Source organism: Acinonyx jubatus, chromosome F2 (genome assembly GCF_027475565.1).
Source record: "Acinonyx jubatus isolate Ajub_Pintada_27869175 chromosome F2, VMU_Ajub_asm_v1.0, whole genome shotgun sequence".
Taxonomy (NCBI): Eukaryota; Metazoa; Chordata; class Mammalia; order Carnivora; family Felidae; genus Acinonyx; species Acinonyx jubatus.
This window is the reverse complement of record NC_069394.1, coordinates 28,068,450-28,091,190: the sequence shown is the minus strand read 5'-3', so window position 1 is coordinate 28,091,190 and position 22,741 is coordinate 28,068,450.

Here is a 22,741-nt window from a genome sequence, read left to right as displayed (position 1 = left end):
CCCTGTAATTCCCTATAGACCCAGTAGCAAGTGCTCAACAAATGTTTACTAAATGATAAAATGCGAAATGGGTTTCATGTTTATATTTCTGTAGCAATATCTGAGCACTAGGATCTTTTCACATATTGAATCTCAGTATCAGTCTTTAACAAATAATTTGTAAAGTCACAAGTGAAACAAAGGGTTTTCTCTAGACCTCAGAACTCTTATCAGAAATTATGTAATGCTCTTTTATATATTATGTGCATGTGCTTAAATGAATGATGTTTTCTTTAATGATCTATTAGTACAGCAAATAAATGCATCCCCCAAGAGTAAATTAAGCAGTGAAGAGTTAGGAAATTAAATTAAAAAGCCTATAGAATGTCCTCATTAAATCAACTGAGTATTTCTCCTAGTGCTTTCCTGCAAAGACAGAAGGCTGGGTCAAGCTTTAAAATTCTTGCTATTTGTAGTTCTTAACATTGTAGAAAAGTGGGAGAATCAAGCTCTCACATTTTGGATCTGGAGAATTATTAACTAACATTGTATTCAGTGTCAACAAGGGTCTGCCCTAAACAGTGCCTTCAATTTGTTTTTGGTTCCTGCCTAAGACTATCAACCTTTACTTTCAAACTCAAGTTTCCTACTCCGGCTGCTTCTTAACCAAGAGTCGATTGATCCCTTAACAGATGTTAACTGAAATCACTTCGATGCTATATTTCTTTGTAAGCACTAGTTAAAATAGGTAATCCTTTTATTAATAGCCCTCCTTTATTTCTTTCTTTCATTCCTTTATTGTATTAGACACAAGTAAATCCTTTGTATTATCATTCAAGTTAATCTTTGTAACATTCTGTTTTTATGAGGTAGCTATCACTTGTACCTTGATTTAAAACAAGAAGCTTGGGGCTCCTGAGTGGCTCAGTCAGTTGTTTCCAACTCTTGATTTTGGCTCATGTCATGATCTCATGATTCATGGGATCAAGCCCTGCATCCAGCTCTGTGCTGACAGCACAGAGCCTGCTTGGGATTCTCTCTCTCCCTCTCTCTTTACTCCTCCCTTTCTCTCTCTCTCTTTCTCAAAATAAATAAATAAACTTAATAAAATAAAACAAGAAGAAGCTTAAATTAAGAAAAATGTAGTAACTTACCCATTGCCTCCTGTCTTTGGGATCCTTCATAGCACATTGTAGAGGTGGCTTTTTCCAATGAGTCCTCTGCCTACTCCATAGGTCAAACTTAGTTCCAACTTGCATTTATTAACTTTTATAATTTCTCACCCCCAGTTTTCATTGGTTTAGTACAGACTTTGACTTTCAGTATTATCAGATAGGCCTTACTTCTTCTGACTTCTCCTTAACTAACTTCTTCTCATTCAATTCTATGCTTATTTCTATAGTTCAGAAAGATTTCACTGCTCCCCCAATCTGCAGTTGGAAACAGGGTACCCTGATGTCTGGAGCTTGGAAGTTGGATTATAAAAGTGAATTATCAAATGAATAAGAAAGATGAGGATATAGTTTCTTTTCTTTTTTCTTCCCTTCTCTTCCCTTCCCTTCCCTTCCCTTCCCTTCCCTTCCTTTACCTTCCCTTCCTATCCTTTCCCTTCTTTTCTCTTCTCTTGCAGCCTCACTAAGGAAGAGGTAGATGAATGTAACCTCTATGTTATGATCAGACATTGTTTTCTAGTGCAAGCACATTGCTCATGAACCTCCTTATTTAGGAAGCTCACTAGCACAATTATGCATTAATGTTACGATCATGGGGTTAAGATAAAATTGAATTTGGTTTAAATAATATATCTTTGCTAATTTAATATCAATCCATGTTCTATTAATGCTCAAGTTAAACAGGGTCAAAGCTAGAAGGAGTCATTGATATTCTGGTATATGACAATAATATATGCTGGTCTGGTACAGTAATGTAATTTTAGTGTAGTTTGGTATACTAATTCAATCTGTAAGAGAGTTGATTAAATATCTTCACCAAAAACTAAGAATGCATGGTGGGGCTTGACTCAATTTTAACATAAGTTAATTTAAAAACTTGTTACTTTTCTTCAGTGCTATTATCTTAATATCTTTTCATTAGTTTCTGTTATAATCATATGATGTGAACTTCTTTGCAATAAATGTTCGATTAGTACAGTGTGGGACTATTATTACAGGAAAATGCACTACAGTATTTGAAGTATAGAAAAAATTTTTTTGAAAAAAATGTAAAGTACTTAAACTCCTAATATATAGTGTAGAAACATATGGTAAAGAGAAAAAAAGAGAAAAGTATAAGCTGCCTCTTGCAGTGGGGTCTTATGTGTGCACCTTGATAAGGAGACTCCAGGCTCAAAGTCAGGTCCTCATACTTTGGTGTTTAGAAGACTCAGATCAACAGAAAACTCTACTTAATAATGTAAGATGCTTAATTATTTTTGATTGCTTGTCTTGGACCAGAAATGGCCCGAGGATCACATAATCAGAGCAAAGGGATATGGTAGTCATGAAGGATATTCCATACATCTTTCTCTACAACATACCTATCCAGAAAGTAGTTATGTCATGTGGGTCTTGGCTACTTCATCATCATCTTAGATCTAGTGATATAATTGTAGTCTTTTTTGAGATTTTTTTAGCAAATGGGTAAATTTCACTCATTTCTCTATTGGTCTTCCTTTTGTATACTTCTATTTTTCTGGTCTCTCAGAATAGAATTTATATCTTGGATTGTGTTGAAAAAATTCTAATCCATGGGCCCCTTCCTTTTAGCCTTCATATGAAATGCTGCCCTCTTCTGATGTTAGTGAAGTAGAGTCTCTCCTCTTAGTATTTGTCTTTTGATGGTTTCATGGGATTCATTTCATATTAAGTAACCTGATGATATTAAGAGATATCTGAATTCCACTCAGACTATTTCTTAGAATTAGCTACTTTATTTGGTTTATTTAATCTACATACTAGCTTTACTTTCAGTGATGATATTTCCTAAGCTTGTCCTTAAATTCTAGAGGTTATGCCCTGTTGAAAGCTTGCAAGTCACTTTTCACTACTGCATTTAATGGCAAGATAACATTTTATAAAATAATACATGAAGTTATAGGGACATAAACATTAGTTCCTTAATGAAGGGATACATTTTGCCATTGAAGTATTTTATCTAAAATTTTTCAAATCAGTTTGCTTTTCTATAATGAAGGGGCATTTCCAAGGCAAATTTCCTTGTTATTGGCTGCAAATAGAGAGATTATAAATGAACTGGGAAATGGTCTTGCCTCTGGGATGCATGTACTTTGAAGGGCTCTGAATTAGATATGATATGAGTGTTATAATTAGAATAAACATTCTGCATACAGTCAGCTTCTTATCTTGTCCTTCCTCTACAGACATATTTTTGTTGGTAATACTAAGAGATAACATCATGGTAACTGGTAACTTTATCTTAAAAACATCTTCAAAGACATATTGATAAGTTAAAATAACCATATCTATCCTTGTTATAGGATTTATATTTATAAATCACCACAAACTTGTATCTTTGGATCTAATTTGTGAGTGATTGGCCTGTGCTTTTGCTATGAAAACCACAAAACTCTCTTTTAATTAAAAATAAAAGCTTTAGCCTTCTTAGTAAATGCTCTAGGCCCAATGCAGAAAGTTAAACACAGATCAAATACTAATGACATGAATATCTTTGCTACTCTCTCATCATCAAGATCTAATGATCTGACTATAGTCTAAGTAATTAGAGAATTGTATTGACTTTCTAAAATTTGAATTCTTCTTTTTCTTATTTTAATTTCTTATTAAATAAGAAAAAAATTCTTATTTTTCATCTTTGGTTATATTTTATATTTGATAGCCACATGTTAGTAGTTTTTTCTATTATAATTTCTAAAATATTTATTTTTTTAGTTATTTTCAACATATAAGTTATATTTTACCTGCCTCATCCAATCACCATGCAATTACTTTTGAATAGAAAGTACGATTTGTGTTGTGATTCAGGAAGTTATGGGGGACATCTAGTTTTGCTGGCAAGAATTCCTTCTTCTGATATTACAATCTCTCTTTTCCTTTCAGGAAATGACCCTCCAATATTATCAGTACCCATAGCTCTTGGCTTTGACATATGACCTAGAGCTTGTAAATCAAATGTCAATGTAATTGGTTCAACAATGGGCATTTGATCCAATCTAAAATTCTGGAGAATTTTATTTAGCCTGGAATATTTGGAAAGAGGTATTTCTTCATTCAGAATTGCATGTAGTGAGGATAAGTCTAGATCTTTTTTCTTCTCTTTGGAAAGATGTGTCCATATGACAATATTATCACAGTTGTAGCTTAAAACAACATACTTAAAAAAAATCTCATAGTTTCTGTTGGTAAGCAGTTTTAGCATGACTCAGCTGGGTTGTTTCTTTTGGGGTCTTACAAGGCTGCAATTATGATAATGGCTGGGGCTGCAGTCTCATCTGAAGCTCAGCTAGGGCCAACTTCATTTCCAGGCTCATGTAGTTGTTAGTAGAAACTATAATTCACAGATTATTTATTATGGAGTCAGAGTCTGGGATGCTTTAATAGGCTAGAAAAGGGGGCTAGGGTGATATCATAAAGAGAAAGTAAAAAAACACAGTAGCATTAAGATAGCTCATCCATGCCAGCCTTTCAGACCTCTGGTTGAAAGGTAAGGTAATTGCATTAGTTGTATCAATATGGCTAGATTTTACACAGAATTTTAAAAAGTGGTTCTGGAGTATTTAATCACATATTAATTAAGCCTTAGCATAGAGGAATAGATTGTGCCACGAGGATCCATATCTCACAGTCACTGGAACACATCATTTCAAGGACTTTCCATAAAGTATAAGTAAATGAAAACAGGATATCTAAAAAGCCTCATTTGTGTTCATTTTTTAAAACTCTCCATATCATCAGGCCATGGTGTGCTTTCTCTATATATTTAGACAAGTGCTGATGCCCCACAAGATGCGGTGCTCTTTCAGAGTCACCATTTAGGAGCTCAGCATACCAAACTTTCACACACTTTGGTTTAATCTCCCAAGACAGACTGTAGGTGCTGTCTCAGGTTAAGTTCTTTAGAAACAGAAGTTAGGGAAGAAACTCTTGTGAAAGAATTTATTGAGACGTATCTGCAGTAAAAGGGAAGATGAGAAAAGACAGAAGAATAAAGATAAGCAATGTTGTGCTGTGGAATAGCAATTACACTACAAATTGGTGCTATCTGGAAAAGAGGCCCTACCTCTTGTCACCCCATGATAGTCGGTCATTTGTTGTTGGCTGTTAGTTGTTGTGGCATTAAAAATTCTCTGGAAGAAGGGCAAGTTATGAGCCTTACCTGCCAACATACATAGCCATGAGGGGGAATGGGTGCACCTACTTGGAGGAAGTGATCTGACATCACCTACTACAGGAATGCATTATCTGTTTTTATTACAGTAACTATCAATTTAGCTTCCTAGTTTCTGGGGGTAAGTGGAAACATGATTGCTTCCTATTATGTATGTCGTATTCTATACTCCAAGTATAGATTTTACCAGACATCTGATTATATCCAGAAAACCCCATGCAAACTTGCAAATGATGTGAAGGACAACTGGTTGAAAAAATGCATACTATAATGCAAGTGGGCTGAATTTTGATAGGTAAATTATATACATTTAGATATGAATGCATTATAAAAAAATCATGATTACCTGAAACTCAAAGTTAAGAATATAGATCAGGTCCTTATGTCCTCTCTTGGCAATGGTGAGAGATTATGTTGGACAGTGAGGTGTTGCAAGAGAGATGTGGTAGTGGTCACAGAGGAGGGACAGAGACACAAAGAGAGAGATTAAGAAAATAGTTTGAAAGCAAATCAAGTGGTGGGACACTTGGGTGATGTCCGACTCTTGATTTTGGCTCAGGTCATGATCTCATGGTTCATAGAATTGAGCCCCACATCAGGCTCTGTGCTGACAGTGCAGAGTCTGCTTGAGATTCTCTCTCTCCCTCTTCTCTGCCCCCCACCCCCCGACTTGTTTTCTCTCTCTCTCTCTCTCTCTCTCACAAAATAAAATAAACATTAAAAATTTTTTAGAAAAGTTAATCAAGTGGTAACAAAAAGCAAAGGGCTTAAAGCAAATGAAATTGAAAAAATCAATTCTTGTGTAATTGAATTGACTGTGGACAGGAAAAGCATAGAAAAGAGTAAGATAGATAAAAGGGAGTTTTCCTCGTCACAATTCTTTGATCATAAACGGCTGCCATCTTCCTACCAATTTTCACATTTATTCTTTAACCATTATCTTACCTTGAGATGTTTGCATATGCTCATCTCTTTACCTTGGGCATTTTTTCATCACAATCCATTCTTCTCTTGAATAACTCCTTTTTAAAATCATATTTCAGCTTAGAAAAGAGCAGTTCCTTTTAGAATCTTCTCTCATCACTTAAGTTCTGGTTAGTGGGCTTTCTAGTGTGATTCCCTAGCACAGCATACACACCAACAGAACACATTTTCAGACTATATTTTCACAACACATTTATGAATCTGGATTATTGTTCATAAATACAGCAAGCATTGCTTTTTAATTTACTTGTGCCAAATACAGAGCCAAGCACATAATTTTATATTTAATTTGTGTGTGGACTATTAATTAATGGTCAAGTTAACTCAACTGTATGCATTTAATTTGTATACATTGGGATAGGATTTTCCTAGTTTGTATTCATAAAGTGTTAATAACATTACAATTGTTATTCAGATTTGCATGCTCTAGGTTATCATTAGAGTTACACAAAAATAATCATTATCTCAAGACTTTCATAGAAATAGACAAACATGGAGACTGAGAAGCAAAAGTGGAGAGGCATAGAGAATTTACTGAGAGATACAAAGAGTAAAAGAAATAGAAACATCTAAGTAAAAAGATAAAAAGAAGTAATTTGATACTGAGGGGAAAATATGGAAGATGTAGAGGAAAATTCAGAGGCAGAGCCAAATACATAGTCACAAGAAAAACTGATTAAAAAGAGGCTAATTAGATTGAGATAAGTAATATTGATAATAACAGTTGTCAGTCTCCTTGGTATTCAAAAGCCAAACAACTACTTAATCTTTATTAAGATACCCAAAATGCCGGATTCATTCCAGTATTTCAGAGATCTCTTGGAATTAAAATTTAATAAATTATTCTGAACATTTTCCCATCAAGTCAGGTTTGGTTTTGGGGTTTATTTGAGTAGGTATAATTTACAATTAAAACCAAAATGATGGCAAACATCTTTAGACATGAAGAAAATTACCACTATTAATAACTCTTTAATTTTCAAAGGCTTCATGATGGATGATATGGTCATAAGAGTCTAACTTGAGGGATATGATTCTGTGGATTATAACCTGTAGTGTTAAACCTTGTAAACATGTAGCAATTGGTTCTTAGGGGAAGGAGGGAAAGAGTCTGGTTTGTAGTATTTGCTACATTCTGTGTTGTAAATATTCCTACTGTGGCTGATTTCAAGATTTCAGAATATCACTAAGTATGGATCTTAGGAGAAATGTGCCCAATTAATTCTCATGGCATACAATGGATGATAACCCACTTTTTCATACTTAATAAGCAAGGAATAATAATAATTACCATATATGACTTCTACCTGTATAAGTCAGCATTTTTTTTATGCAAGTGGCATAAATCCAACTTAAATTGGCTTCATTTGGTTCTTAATCTCGTTGCTTCTTCATATCACTGAGAAAACTAAATGTAAGCCTAATTTTGCCATCATGAGACCCAGGGGTTCAAAAGATTTCAGCTTTCATGAAATATTTCTATCTTTCCTTCATATTTGTTTTCTCTGTGATGACTACACTTTCAGTCAGGCTATGTAGAGAGACTCTAGGGTGGTCCTGTGGCTGCTATCCCCTTATGTTCATACTCTTCTGTCATTCTCTTCTGATCCTTTAAAACTGAAACATCTCTGCATTCAGAAAGCTTATGGTTTGGTAATGGGGGTAGACACACATATCAACATGCCAAAATACAAAAGTATTAGCTCTAGGAAAGGAGAAAACAAACATGTGTTCACCAACATTAGGTTTATTTTATCTTACCTATATTCAAAAATTTTAAAAATGAATGATGAATTCCTTGAAATAGTGACTATATTTTATAATTTTCCCCTTTGCGACAATATCAGTGTGGATGAAAATTGAAAATCCCAACATTACAATATTTGCTATAATAACTCCTAAGGTACCCTGATTTTGATACTGTCCCATTACCAGAAAAATATATCATGTTATTCTGGAGTCACATTTTCTGATTTGGACATCTGACTTCTTTTGTCAAGAATATCTATCATTAACAGTAAGTCATAAAACTAGAAAAAAATAAAATGATACCCTGCTTCATAAAAATTTTATCTACTTCTCTTCTGATATTTCTCTTTGAAGTCAGAACTTCCTGCGCTTATAAGTGTTGGCTTCTTTTCTGTTTTTTGCAAGTTCGTTATGAATGCTTTCATTTAAACAAGGTGACTTATGCCCGATATGTTTAATAGCTCAAAAATCTTAGTGTGTTGCTATATCCTATCTAAGATGAGCATAACCTTTTAAGCAATTAGATATGATGATACTCTGAAATGTCGAAAATGTAAATAAAACAAATTTTGGTGTTTTTATTTTCTTTGTTATTTCTTTTGCAATTCTATTCTAACTCTGTTGTGGTGATATTCAGTTATACAGAATGATGCTGTTAAAAATAAAGCACAAATTTGTACTCAATGATAAACTTTTCAGTTTTCACTTAGTAGGAAGTCCTAGCACTAATGTATTCAGTTTGGGAGAGGAATAAAAATGTTTCTCAAATTTCAGTGAGGTTACATTGAGAAATAAATGATATGTTACCATATAATTTTTCCAAATAGACACAAAGTTCACCTTGAGGCTACTCTGTACTATTGGTAATAAAAGAAAAATAACTCAGTTTGTATCAGTTATTTTTCACCTCTGTGAGTGCTTAAACATTTATACAAATTTAGCTGTTCTGAATTTTTTTAATGTTTATTTGTTGAGAGAGAAAGAGACAGAGTGCAAGTGGGGGAGAGGTTGAGAGAGAGGGAGACACAGAATCTGAAGCAGGCTCCAGGCCTGAGTTGTCACACAGAGCCTAACACAGGGCTCAGATGAGATCACGACCTGAGCGGAATTCAGAAGTTTGACTGAGCCACCCAGGCACCCCTAGCAGTTCTGAATTTCTAATTGTAACTGGTGACAAGTACCTTCACCTCTTGCAATTTAATTTTTTTTAATGTTTATTTTTGAGAGAGAGAGAGAGAGAGAGAGAGAGAGAGAGAGAGAGAACAAGCAGGGAAGGGGCAGAGAGAGAGGGAAACAAAGGAATACAGAGGATCCAAAGCAGGCTCTGTGCTGACAGCAACAAGCCTGATATGGGGCTTGAATTCAGGAACCATGAGATCATGAAGTTGGATGCTCAACTGACTGAGCCTCCCAGGCACCCCCTTGCAATTTAATACTTAAAGTAACTACTAGTGATTCCCAAGCCCTGGGATACACAGAACTTATACTTCAGTGACAAATAAAATGTCAAAAATACCTGGTTTATTAAAGAAAAACCAATACCCAGTGAAGAGAGAAATAAACAGACAAAACTCTCTAAAAATTTTTATTTTCAATAGCCTGATATAGCAATTGAATTTTATTTGCATGATCATTTAACTTTTTTAAAGCATCAAAAGTTCAATGTTTATAAAATTTGACTAACAATTCTCCACTGATCTTTGGCATTTCTGCCCATCATGTAAGCAAGGCTTCTTGTTCCATGCTATCTTCTAGAATGTTTGTGTAGAAAGCCATTTTGAAAGATATAGTATCTCCTCCTTAGGAAAAAGGCAACTATGCCTACTTTACAGTATGATAAAGTCAATACTTCCCTCCAGAAAAGGGCAAGCATGGTTACTGGCTATTGTAAAATATTCTAGTCCCTAAATTTGGAGTTCCTCTATCATAATCCAACCTACTGCCTGTGTAGCTATCTGATCCACTTGACACAGTCATGTAGGAATTATGGCTTAGGGAAACAGCAGAGTAATGTTGATACTCTAGCTACTGCTATTGCTTAGTGTAATAATCCATCCTCATTTCTGACCCAGGAGTCTTGTGTCTTCTGTCAGCATCCATAAAATTGTGGCAGTCTAACTTATTAGCTAGCAAGTAAGGTAAAATCTCAGACTCTTAATTGTTCTGACAATAGACTAATTACTACCTAAGAAAGCTGACAACTGAGACATTCTAAAACTATTATAGTAGTCACTTTTACTAAATAAATTTGTTCGTGTAGTATATTACACAGGTAAATGTCTGGAAATGTAGGCCTAATTTTATGATATTAATATACCAGGACTAATGAGTGTCACAGACATTCTATTTGGATCAGTTCTGCAATGATTTTTTCCATTGCAGAATTGTAGATCTCTAGGGATATTTATTAAGCCTAATTTTATTAACTGTATGTACTAGAACTGATGGGCTTCAGCAGAAATTTTATTTGGATTTTTTTAATTGGACTTTGTTTTTTAGAGGAGTTTTAGATTCATAGCAAAAATGAGCCACAGATAAAAAGATTTCCCATATATCCTCTGCCCCACACATGTACAGCCACCCCCACTATCAACATCCCACACAAGAGTAGTACTTTTGTCACAATGCATGAACCTACATTGACACATCAATGCCACCAAAAGTCCATAGTTTATATTAGGGTTCACTTTTGGTGTTACACATTCTAAGGGTTTGGACAAATGTGATAATAATTTCTGTATATCATTATAGTATCATACAGAATAGTTTCACTGCCCTAAAATTTCTCTGTGCTTTGCCTCTGGATCCTTCTCTCCCCATAAGTCCCTGGTAACCATGGATCTGTTTACCATCTCCATAGTTTTGATTTTTTAATATTTTAAAAGGAAGAAATATAACAAAAAGTTTATTTATTTTATTTCTAGAGAGAGGGAGAGAGTGAGCACAAGCAGGGGAGGGCAGAGAGAGAGGGAGAAACAGAATACCAAGCAGGCTCTGAGCTGTCAGTGCAGAGCCCAATGCAGTGCTCCATCTCAAGAACCATAAGATCATGACCTGAGCTGAAATTGTGTTGGATGCTTAACTGATTGAACCACCCAGGGGCCGCTCCATAGTTTTGTTTTTTTTCCAGAATGTCATATTGTTAGAATTATATAATATGTAGCCTTTTAAAATGGTCTTCTTTCATATAGTAATAGACATTTCAGGCCCCTCCATATCTTTTGATGGTTTGATAACTCACTTCTCTTTAATGCTGAATAATACTCCATTGTTGTGATCTACAACAGTTTATTTATTCACTCACTGACTGAAGGACATACTGAATCCTTCCAAGTTTGGGCAGTTATGAACAAAACTCTATAAACATCTGTGTGCAGGTTTTTGTGTGGATATGTTTTCAACTTCTTTGGGTAAATACCAAGTAGTGTGATTATTGGATTATATGGTAAGAGTATGTTTCGTTTTGTAAGAAACTTCCAAACTGTCTTCTAAAGTGGCTGCGGCCTTTTTTCATTCTCCTAAGCAACGAATAAGAGTTCCCATTACTTTATATCCTTGCTAGTATTTGATGTTGTCAGTGTTTCAGATTTTGGCCACTGTGATATGTGTACAGTAATCTTTCAATCCCTGATGACATATGACGTAGAACTTTTTTTCATATGCTTTTTTGCCATCTGTATATCTTATTTTTTCTTTTATTATTATTTTTTTATTTACATCCAAATTAGTTAGCATATAGCATAATAATGATTTTAGGAGTAGAATCCAGTCATTCATCCCCTACATATAACACCCAGTGCTCATCCCAACAAGTGTCCTTAATGCCCTTTGCCCGTTTAGCCCATCCCCCCACCCACAACCCCTCCAGCAACCCTCAGTTTGTTCTCTGTATTTGAGTCTCTTATGTTTTGTCCCCCTCCCTGTTTTTATATTATTTTTGCTTTCCTTCCCTCATACTTCTGTTTTGTATCTTAAATTCCACATATGAGTAAGTCATATGATATTTGTCTTTCTCTCACTAATTTTGCTTAGCATAATACCCTTTAGTTCCATCCATATTGTTGCAAATGGCAAGATTTCATTCTTTTTGATTGCTGAGTAGTACTCCATTATATATATATATATATATATATATATACCACATCTTCTTTATCCATTCATCTGATCTGTGTATCTTCTTTGGCGAGGAATATGTTCAGGGTTTTCATTTATTTTACTGTTGAATTTTTTTACTGTTGAATTTACTGTTGAATATTTTGGTAACAGTCCTTTATCAAGCATATCTTTTGCAAATATTTTCTCCCAGTCTGTGTCTTATCTTGTCATTCTTTTGATGGATTTTTTTATGTAAGGATTTTACATTTAAGTATGCATACAATCAACAAGAGCTTATAAAATGAAGACAGCCATATTTATTTATCATCACGAGAACATTTAATCAGATATGCTAACTGTTGATCTGTTCTATTTTTAATAATCTCTTTTGATTCTTTTAGAAATTTTTGAACATTATAGATGTCTCATATAGCAACTTATTTTCACATGAATCCTGGAGTTTTGGGTTTGACTAATGTTCTCTGAGACTAAAAAAATAAAATTAAGTTAAGTCTGCATCTGAAAAGAAATTAAAGTAGGAAGACAGACGTGTGAAACAAACGTGTAAAGCAAGTGGTAGCATGAGCCAAGCAAATCAGGTTTGTGAGAAACAATTGAGAGTGTTCATAGAGCCGTGAACTGAAAAAGTGTCTGTGCTCTAAGTACAAAGTATCAGGTACTCCTGGGCCAGAGATCATTGTTTCTGTGTAGTAACAAGTCTTTTTCATTTCCAGAGAGGCCAGAAATCCAGACTTTCATGTAAACATCTTAAATTTTAGAATGTGAGGAAATATGGTGTGGACGAAACAAATCTGTGAACCTGATTAGTCCCTTTAGCCACATTTAAGCTTCTGTTTAAAAAATAATTGTAAAATAATATGATACATACTGTAATGGAGGTATATACAAAGTGTGTGATAGCACTGGAAAAGATACATGAAAAGGTTATGTTTGAAGCCATCATCCTTAGAGGATGCATAGGGCCACTCCTCAGCATTCCTGAAAGAGGGAACAACATATGGAAAGCATGGAGGCTTGAGAAAGTTTTCCATGTTTGGGAAACTATTTATGGTCCAGTGTTCCTGATAATGGGGGTGTGGAGAGTAGTAGATGTCTTCATCAGATTGGAGGGCCAATTCATGAAAGTCTCAAATGTCATGCTTAGAAGAACATTCTTTAAATGAGAATACATTAAAGCATTTTGAGTAAGAGATTGCCTGTTCTGGTTTGTATCTTAGAAATAACACTGGTTGTTGTGTTGAAGATTGGATAGAAAGGAAGACAATTAGAAGCAATTTTTTCTGAAGAGAGAAGGGAATGGGAACCAGAATTCAGGTGAGTGGATGAGGTTTGGAGAGTAGGAGAAGCTTATTCATGCATTTGATATAACAACATTTCTTGATATGAAGGGCTTTATTTTGCTTCTACAGATCTAAGTGAAAAGTATATTTTCTTATGTTTTATCATGTAAATGAATTACATTAATTCTCAGAGGTTCAAATTAAAAGCTTGCTAAAATTAAAGGGAAAAATATACAGAAATGCGTTTAATAACATACTTTAAAAGTATTTTCAGAAATGCTAATTCTCTGAACGGATGAGCTTCTCATATCACTTCAGGTATACTCGACCCAGGTCATTAGGAATCTTGAGACTCTATCACTCTATCTTATCTCTGTTCTCCTTAGTGTCTACTTGATTCTCAGTTCCCAAATGGTGGTATGATGCCACTAGCTTCGCCAGACTAAAAAGCATTCTATTGTCTTAAAAACTTTAGGGTAAGAATTTGTGTTTCTCAGTAGCTCTGGAAAATGATCAGTGTGAATCTTTATTAGACCAGCCTGATTTCACACATCTATGCTTGAAACAAATTCTTCTACCAGAAAGGTGAAGGCTCATATTCATTAGTCCTGGGCCATGCAACATTCTTGGAGATAAGTTTAAGGTCAGCTTTCTTCAAATAACATGGATTTAGTTTGGGAGCCAGGTAGATCCCTAAAGACAAAAGCAGGAAACACTTGTTAAAGAAGGGAAATGCTTGCTAAGGAAATCAACAACAAACCTCATGAAAATGTGTACCAAAAATGAAATTAGAAAAAAGTAACATCTGTTCAATGCAAAAACAAACATTTTGGTCAATTGCTTTAGGTCAACAGAATTCAATAACACATGTGTTTATTTGAATTAATTGAATTTTATTTACTATTTGTAACAAAATAAAAAGTTGCTTACCATTTGCATACAGCCGAATATTTAACCTGCAAGTTCACTTAAAATTACTTCATTGTATTAATAACAGAAACAATTAAAAATAACAATAACAAATTTAAAATCCTATATTATTTGGAATGTGCTTGGAATTTAATGTCACTTACTTTGAAATCATTTATTGAACACCTTTGAGACCTATAAAGAGAACTAAAAAAATTTACAAGACAGAGTTAATCTCAGTTTTGGCCTGAGTGTTCTTATTCACTGGACTGCAAGAGTCAATGAAAGTTTTCTTATGTTTGAAAATGTACTTCAAAAATTATTTCTACTTACATAATAAATTCCAAATTTTGTGTAGCATTATGTAGTATTAGTATTCTGACTATTTCAATAACAAGGTTGATGAAGCAAGAAAATGGGCTCATATCTGAGTGGAAAGAGCTGTAGAAGCTTTCTTAATTCAAGATGTGTTAATGTGATAAAAGGTCCATAGAGTCTGATTAGTGGACTTAATCAGCATAACATTTTCACATAAGTCAATTTCCAGTTTATATTTGTATTTCACCTTTAATAATAGCCCCACTGACATATACATGAGTCTTATAGTTCATTTGCCTATCTCATCTAAGCATAGAATAATTTCTTCAGTCAAAAACAAGAAGTATCATTAATTGTATATTTAAACGAGACACAAGTTTGCAACTTGTCTATTGGTCTAATTAAATTATATAAAAGAGCCTATTTGTAGAAAGTTGTCACTCATAAAAGCATGGGACACATCAATGATGGCAGCCATGATTCTTATTAATCCTGCTTTGAAGTTTATCCAGAATGAATCAAGATATTAGCTCTAAATCAGGAGTTAAGGAACCCATCTTTTCTAATGTGATGGATTTCTATCCTCTTACTTTGTAGTATAGGGATGAGGCACCATATATATTGTACAAGTTGATTATGTGACTGCTTTTCTAAGATACCTCTCTCCTTTGCATCATTTTATCTTTATTGTTTTTATTATTGTTGCATTATTTACCTTTATTAATATTAGCTTTATCAATGACAGAATCTTGCTTAATGCAAGGAGTAACTTAAGTATATTTATTGAATGCCTCTAAGAAATATAATCAAAAGACACTTAATGTTTTCCTGTCCTCAATAACTTTTAATCTAATGCAGGGGAAAAAAGGGTGCATGTGTGTGTGTGTGTGTGTGTGTGTGTGTACGTGTGTGTGTGTGTGTGCATGTGCGTGTGTGTGTGTGTATTAGGTACATAAAGAATAGGTACAATTGAACACAAGATGGAGATTTTACTTATCATTATTATTATTGTTATTATTTCATGTCAGCTTTTGAGAGAGAATAAGTCAAAGTTATAGAAATTAACAAAGTAATATTCAGTAGCAGGTGATTAAGAATAGAATGGTGCAAAAGGAAATACTCTAAAAAATTTACAGCAAGTACATGTAGCTAAAGCTGTAAACAGTGAAATAAACAAGTTTCCACATTTGTAAAATTTGCCATTGGTCACACAACCCATGATGTTAGGGGGCTAGTTATAAATCAAGCGATTAAAAATCAAAATTTCCAAAGAAATGTTAATGAGGTTTGAATCTTTTTAATGGGCTGAATGGAAGGGATGGGATCACCACATAGCAGGACATCTTACAAATGTGAATGCAAACAGTCTGCAGTTTCCTAAATATTCCCTGGGAGAAATAAAGGTGTGATAGACTGCTGCCCTTTAGTCATTAATGTAATACTTTTAAATGTGCAGGTATTTGATTTTCTAAGCAATTGCTGCATATTTCAGCAGTGGTATAAGAATTTTGCCTCTGGGTGGCTCTTAACCATGTTTTATGTGACACAATTGGCTATTGGCTTAGAAAAGAGATTAAAAATCACAAGAACATTGTGGATATTTTCCAGCCCAGTTGGCTTTTAGGCTTTATTCCAAGTGAAGCTTATTTCAAAGGTCTTTGAGAGAAAAAAAATCACAAAAGACAGAGCCTGTTCAGTATGGTTTAGCACTAGTTAAGACTTCATTCTGTGTATTCTGCTCTTTTTAGCTCTAACCCCATGATTATTCTGAGGGAAGAGAGAAGACTGATTGTGTACAATGGTGAGATTGCACAGATTTTTTTTTAAATTACTTGCTTAATTTTTTTTTCTTTCAACAAAGTCCATGTGCATTTTAGCTCTGTTGCAGGTAGCAGTGCAGTTTCATAATGTTTTTTTTTTACGTGTGCACATGAAAATATATAAGCAAATTATTTTAGGAGTGCTTGATATAGTATAAATATGGAGCTTTCCTATGGTACTGACCTGTGACACAGAAATTATTTTTTCATGTGAGTTCCCAGCGTTTATCATAGAATTTTCAGATCACTCCTCCACCCCTTCTTCCTCAAATATATCTTTAATTTTTTCATTATGGTAAAACACACATAACATAAAATTTACCATCTTAACCATTTTTAAGTGTAAGTGTACAGTTCAGAAGTATTAAATACATTTGTAACATGTTACCATAACCACCTTCCTTTTCCAGATGGATGCAGAAAAAGATCTTGTATAACTGAAATTCTGCACCCACCATACAATAAGTACCCATTTTCCTCCTTCCCTTAACTCCTAACAACCACCCTTCTACTTTCTGTTTATATGATTTTGACTACTTTATGTACTTCACATAAGTGGAATTACATATCATTTGTCTATTTGGGGATGGCTTATTTCACTTAGCATAATGTCCTCCAAAAGTTTCATCCATGTTGTAGTATATGTCAGAATTTCCTTTCTTCTTAAGGCTAAATAATATTCTATTGTATATGTATACCATTGTTTGTTTCTCTGTTCATCTATTAGTACTTAGGTTGCTTTAGTTTCTTGGTTTATACATTCATCCATTAATGATGGACACTTGGGTTGTTTAAATACCCAGAAGTGGAACTGTTGGATCATATGTTAATTCTACCTTTTACATTTTTGAGGAAACTCCATACTGGTTTTCACAGCAGGTATACCATTTTACATGCCTACCAGCAGTATACAGGATTCTAATTTCTCCATATGCTTGCCAACATTTATTATTTTCTGTTTGTAGGATAACACAGGAGTTATCCTAATAGGTATGAGGTGGTATCTCATTGTAATTTTTTATTTAAAAATTTTAAAGTTTATATATTTATTTAGAGAGAGAGAGAGAGTGGGGAGGGACAGAGAGAGAGGGAGAGGGAGAATCCCAAGGAGGCTCTACACAGTCAGCACAGAGCCTGATGCAGGGCTCGAATTCATGAACTGTGAGATCATGACCTGGGCCAAAACCAAGAGTCAGATGCTTAACTGACTGAGCCATCCACGCACCCTCTCATTATGATTTTATTTGTATTTCTTTAATGATGGATGATGTTGAGCAGTTTTTTATGTGCTTATTGGCCTTTTTATATCTTCTTTAGAGAAATATTGGTTCAACTCCTTTGCCCATTTTTGAATTGGGTTGTTTGATTTGTCAAATTGAGTTTTGGGAATTCTCTTTATAACTTGGATGTTAATCCCTTATGACACATGTGATTTTCAAATATTTTCTCCCATTCCATAGGTTACCTATTTACTCTGTTGACAGTGTCTTTTGATGCACAAAATGTTAACGTTTTTATGAAGTCTGATTTCTCTTATTTTTTGGTTGCCTGTGCCTTTGGTGTCATTTCCAAGAAACCACTGCCAAGTCCAATGCCATGAAGCTTTTGCTCTGTTTTCTTTTAAGAGTTTTACTTTTTTAGGTCTTTCATTTAGGTCTTTGACACATTTTTTTAGTTAATTTTTCTACATGATTTTTAAGGAATGATATACCTTCATTCTTTGCATGTGGATATCTCATTTTCCCAGAACTGTTTGCTGAACACTGTCTTTTTCCCATTGAATGGTCTTGCACCCTTGTCAAAAATCATGTGAAGATTTATTTCTGGGCTCTCTATTCTATAGTACTGATTTATATGTCTGTTTTTGTTCCAGTACCACATTCTTTTGATCACTATAGCTTTGTACTTAGTTTTGAAGTTAGGAAATATAAAATCTCCAACTTTTAAATTCCTGGGAATTCACTCTTACCAGAGGAGAGGGAGGGAAAATTTTCTGCCTCTGTCTGCACCTTTGAGATCTAAAGCTGCAATCAGCAATCTTAGCACAAATCCCCAATATTTAGAGGGTAGTTCCTCTTTACCCAGTTTGGCTCTCACAAGCAGTGTGCTAGCTGCTTCTAGAGTGCATGCACAGATGCCTGCCATGAGGGTGGGGATTGAAAGATGGGTGGCTTCTACTCTGCTGAGAGGTAAAATTGACTGAAACCAACCACAATTTACTGCCCAAGCCTTCTTTTGGAAGTTGGAAGCCTTCAGCAAATCTCAGAGTTCCAAAACAGTTACATCTGACAGATTCTGCTAATGCAATTGTTGTGTAGGTGGAGAGATAGATTCTTAGTATTTCAATACTGTCATCTTCCCAGAATCCTTTCAAATATATATTTGAAACTGAAATGGAAACAGCTTCTATGAAATATGGCAGTGAACTGGTTTGCTTCTGATGGAATGAAGTAAAGGTGGTGAGGTGGAGTGGGTTCAGGTTATGTTGTTTCCATCTCTCCCTTGAAGTATGATTTTGGGTATAACTATGCAAAGTTTTCTCGCCAAATGGGAATAACAATAACACCTACTTCACAGAGATCTTGTGAGTAATATAAATAAGGTAATGTTGTAAAGGCATCGACGTTCAAAAATGGAGGGGAGCTGTGGCCCCTTCACTCTTTATTCTCCTTCTTATGAGGTGTCATCCAAAGAACATGTTCATGCAGTCCAACTGATTATTTATAGACAAACTGCATTCCCAGATAAATTAACAAAATCATTTGAATCTCCTTCAGTGGCTCCAGAACTCCACCCTCATCAAGAGATAATATTCGAATTGTGAACAATGAATATTCTCTCTTGTGTCCCTTATATTCTAGTTATACATAGAATAGAAACACAAAACCCACAGTCTAGCTTGAACAGCATTTCTATAGCTACCTCAATCAAAAATAAACCCAGTGTCCTAAGAACTGAAGGAGTTGGAGATAATATTATATTTCATGAAATGAAGTCACTTTTAAAGGTGATTTTCTAAGGTCTAAAAATAGTGAATTTCTTTTTGGTGTGTCCTTATGGGTTTGCTACAAACTTTGTAAAATGTCAAGACATGACATTGCAGTTGAATAGATTTCCAAACCAGTAAGCACCAAATATACTACAAATATGATCTTTTTCTCTTCTAAAGCAATTTTGTGAAATAAACACACAAAAAACACATAAGCTGTATTAAAAAATGTAGGACACATTTAAGTACTGATTTTGAAGATCGTATGATAATCTAATCTTGGATAACTAAATTCAAAGGATTTGTTAAAGTCAAAAGACAATGCAAATTTTGCAATGTTTATGTAAAAAAATATATACCTTGAATTTTGTGATTCTGGTCATTACTAGTGTTTGCCTCCCCCCAAAATTCTCACTAGATACTTCCATTAGGAGATGTACAAAGCTTATACTTCCTCTCATATAAGAGTTACTAATTATGGGCAGAAAAGCTAAAAATAACATTTTGATAAACTCAAAAGCTTTGGCTTGACTGGAAAAAGCAGAATACTAAGAGATTGTATTTTCCAAAAATGTTAAAGTCCTGCTGTGAGTATTCACATTATGGTTTTTTTCACAGATTTCTGGTGAATTGTTTTCAGGGAATGAAATGGGGAGAATGTTTATGTTCCTAGTTAGACTCAAAACTTAAAAACTGCCCAGATGATAGCACTCAGAAAAATCTTCACACTCTCTCAGCAATAGGGCTCACCTCTAAAACAAATGAAAACAAAAAACAGGAATCAAGAAGACAGTTTTTATCTCAGAGTGTGAGCCTCTTGAAAATCGTTAGGAACCACTGCTATTGTCAGACTTTTAACTCAGGGAGAAGCAGGTAACAATAAATGTGTTAACTGGATGGAGAATTAAGTTGCTTATGTTCCCACACAGATAAAGAGCATAGTACTTACTTACTCTAAAATGGTCAGACCTCATATAATCTGATTTTTTTTCAAAATGTATAGTTTCATCTTATATAGCAGCGACTAAATTTCATATATTTGTCTTTAATACTCAACTCCCTTTAATATGCCTATTGACAATAATAAATACTCACATGCAGATACACCAAGGGTGTTATTGGAATTTGTTGATTTAACAATTCTCCCTAAATTTCTAGAATTTGATTTGAACCTTGAAGAATGAATAGAGGTTTGTCAGATGAACAAAGAGTAAAGGAGATTTACACAGAGGATGTTGCAAATGTTCAGACCTAAAGATATCAACAAGCTGGGTTGGTGTGTAGGAGGACCATATAATTTGTCATCCAAACTCAAATGCATTTGAGAGTAAAAGAGGACACTACCAATTAAAATTACATGACTTTTTGAAATGCTTATTGACCCACATTTTAATTTAGTAAGTTGATAGACATATATAATAATTATAATAAAATTTACTTTTAAAAGTAGTTTTTTTAAAAATTAAGCAATACATCTGTATACTATAAAGTATTTTAAAGTTCTCTCTTCAGTATTGATCCTCTGAGTATGAAATTCAAGAGAAGCAGAATAATTATTTTTGGTGCACATTAATAACAAAAGAGTTTTTGGTTGTTTCTGTCTCTAGATTCTGTCTCTTGTATCTAGAAAATAGTCTTACTCATCGATTCTAATTGATTACATTTTATAGGTAACACATTTGAAATTGTTGATAATTTTAATCGATTCTTCTCTATAGACAATAATATACAGTTAAAAATTTTTTTTAATTTATTTTTTGAGATAAGGAGAGACAGAGCATGAGTAGGGAAGGGGCAGAGAGAGAGGGAGACACAGAATCCAAAGCAGGCTCCAGGCTCTGAGCTGTCAGCACAGAGCTTGACGCAGGGCTCGAACTCACGGACTGTGAGATCATGACCTGAGCTGAAGTCGGACGCTTAACCGACTGAGCCACCCAGATGCCCCTCCCTATGCTTTCCCTTTGTAGTTATACCTTCTCCCCAGTCCCAACTCCTGATAACCACTGCTCCCTTCTTTCTTACTGCAGTTTTTTCTTTTTGAAAAAAATACTCTTTAATAATTCATAAATTCATAGTTAAAGATATAAATATTTTACACTAAATGTTTTCAGGGTTACTATCTTTTTGTCTCCACTGAGAATACCTTTATGGGATATATATATATTTTTTAATACAAAACTCTTAATTTAATACGTCTGTATGATTCTTTTGATGATTCTAAACATTTACATGCTGCAAGAGTTGTAGATTTTTGCAATGCCATTTTATTCCAAAGAAGAATATAAATTTAAACAATAGAAACTAGGAACCTCAATAAGAGATTCTTTCTACAATTCAAATTATATCAAAACACAATTATAAATACAAGAATTAAGTCTTGTTTACTAGCTGAGTTCTATCATTTAATTTTCTGTTACTCCCATTTATTGATACATTTAAATTTCAAAGTTTTACTATTATCAAGAATTGCTTTCAAGAATTCTTTAATAAAGCTTCAAAAGCCAATGTTTTGGGGGACGTCTATGGAAGATGATGAAGTAGGAGGACCCTAAGCTCACCTCATCCCATAATGCAACTAGATAACACCCACATCAGTAGAAATAACCCAGAAAATGGCCTGAAGCCTGAAAGAACAGACTCTCCAGCTAACTGTAGAAAAGAGACCATATTGAAGAGGGTGGAAAGGGTGGAGACATGATCAGGGACTAAACTGAGCCAAGAAGGAGGGACTATCCTTGGGAAGGAGGGACAGTGGAGAGGGGAAAAAACAGACCCCCAAACTGAGCACCCAAGGTACGGGGAACCTACACAAGGAAGGTTAATCCCTGTAACTGTTGACTTTGAAAACCAGAGGGCACAATTCCTAGAGTTCTTACAGTCATCAGGGCTTAGCACCTGGAACTTTAAAAATCAGCAGGCTTAGCTCTGGGAGAGCCTAGAGAATGAGAGGGACCTGAGTCCCTGCCCTTACAGAGACAGCAAAACAAACAGCCCTGCTGAGATACCACATGGAAGCAACAGTTTGGAAAATGCCTGGGTATATGGGAGGGAGATTTATTTCTAAATCCCGGAGTGGAAGGCAAGGATTGTTGGGAAATATTTCCAAGAGCCTTTAGTTTTCTTAGCTGGCTTGTGCTATTTCCCTATCCCACCCCTCAGCCTAGACATATGGACACCTAGTGGAACCAGTGGGAACTGGTGCAGTCCCACCACTCACTATGTAACTTTCTAAC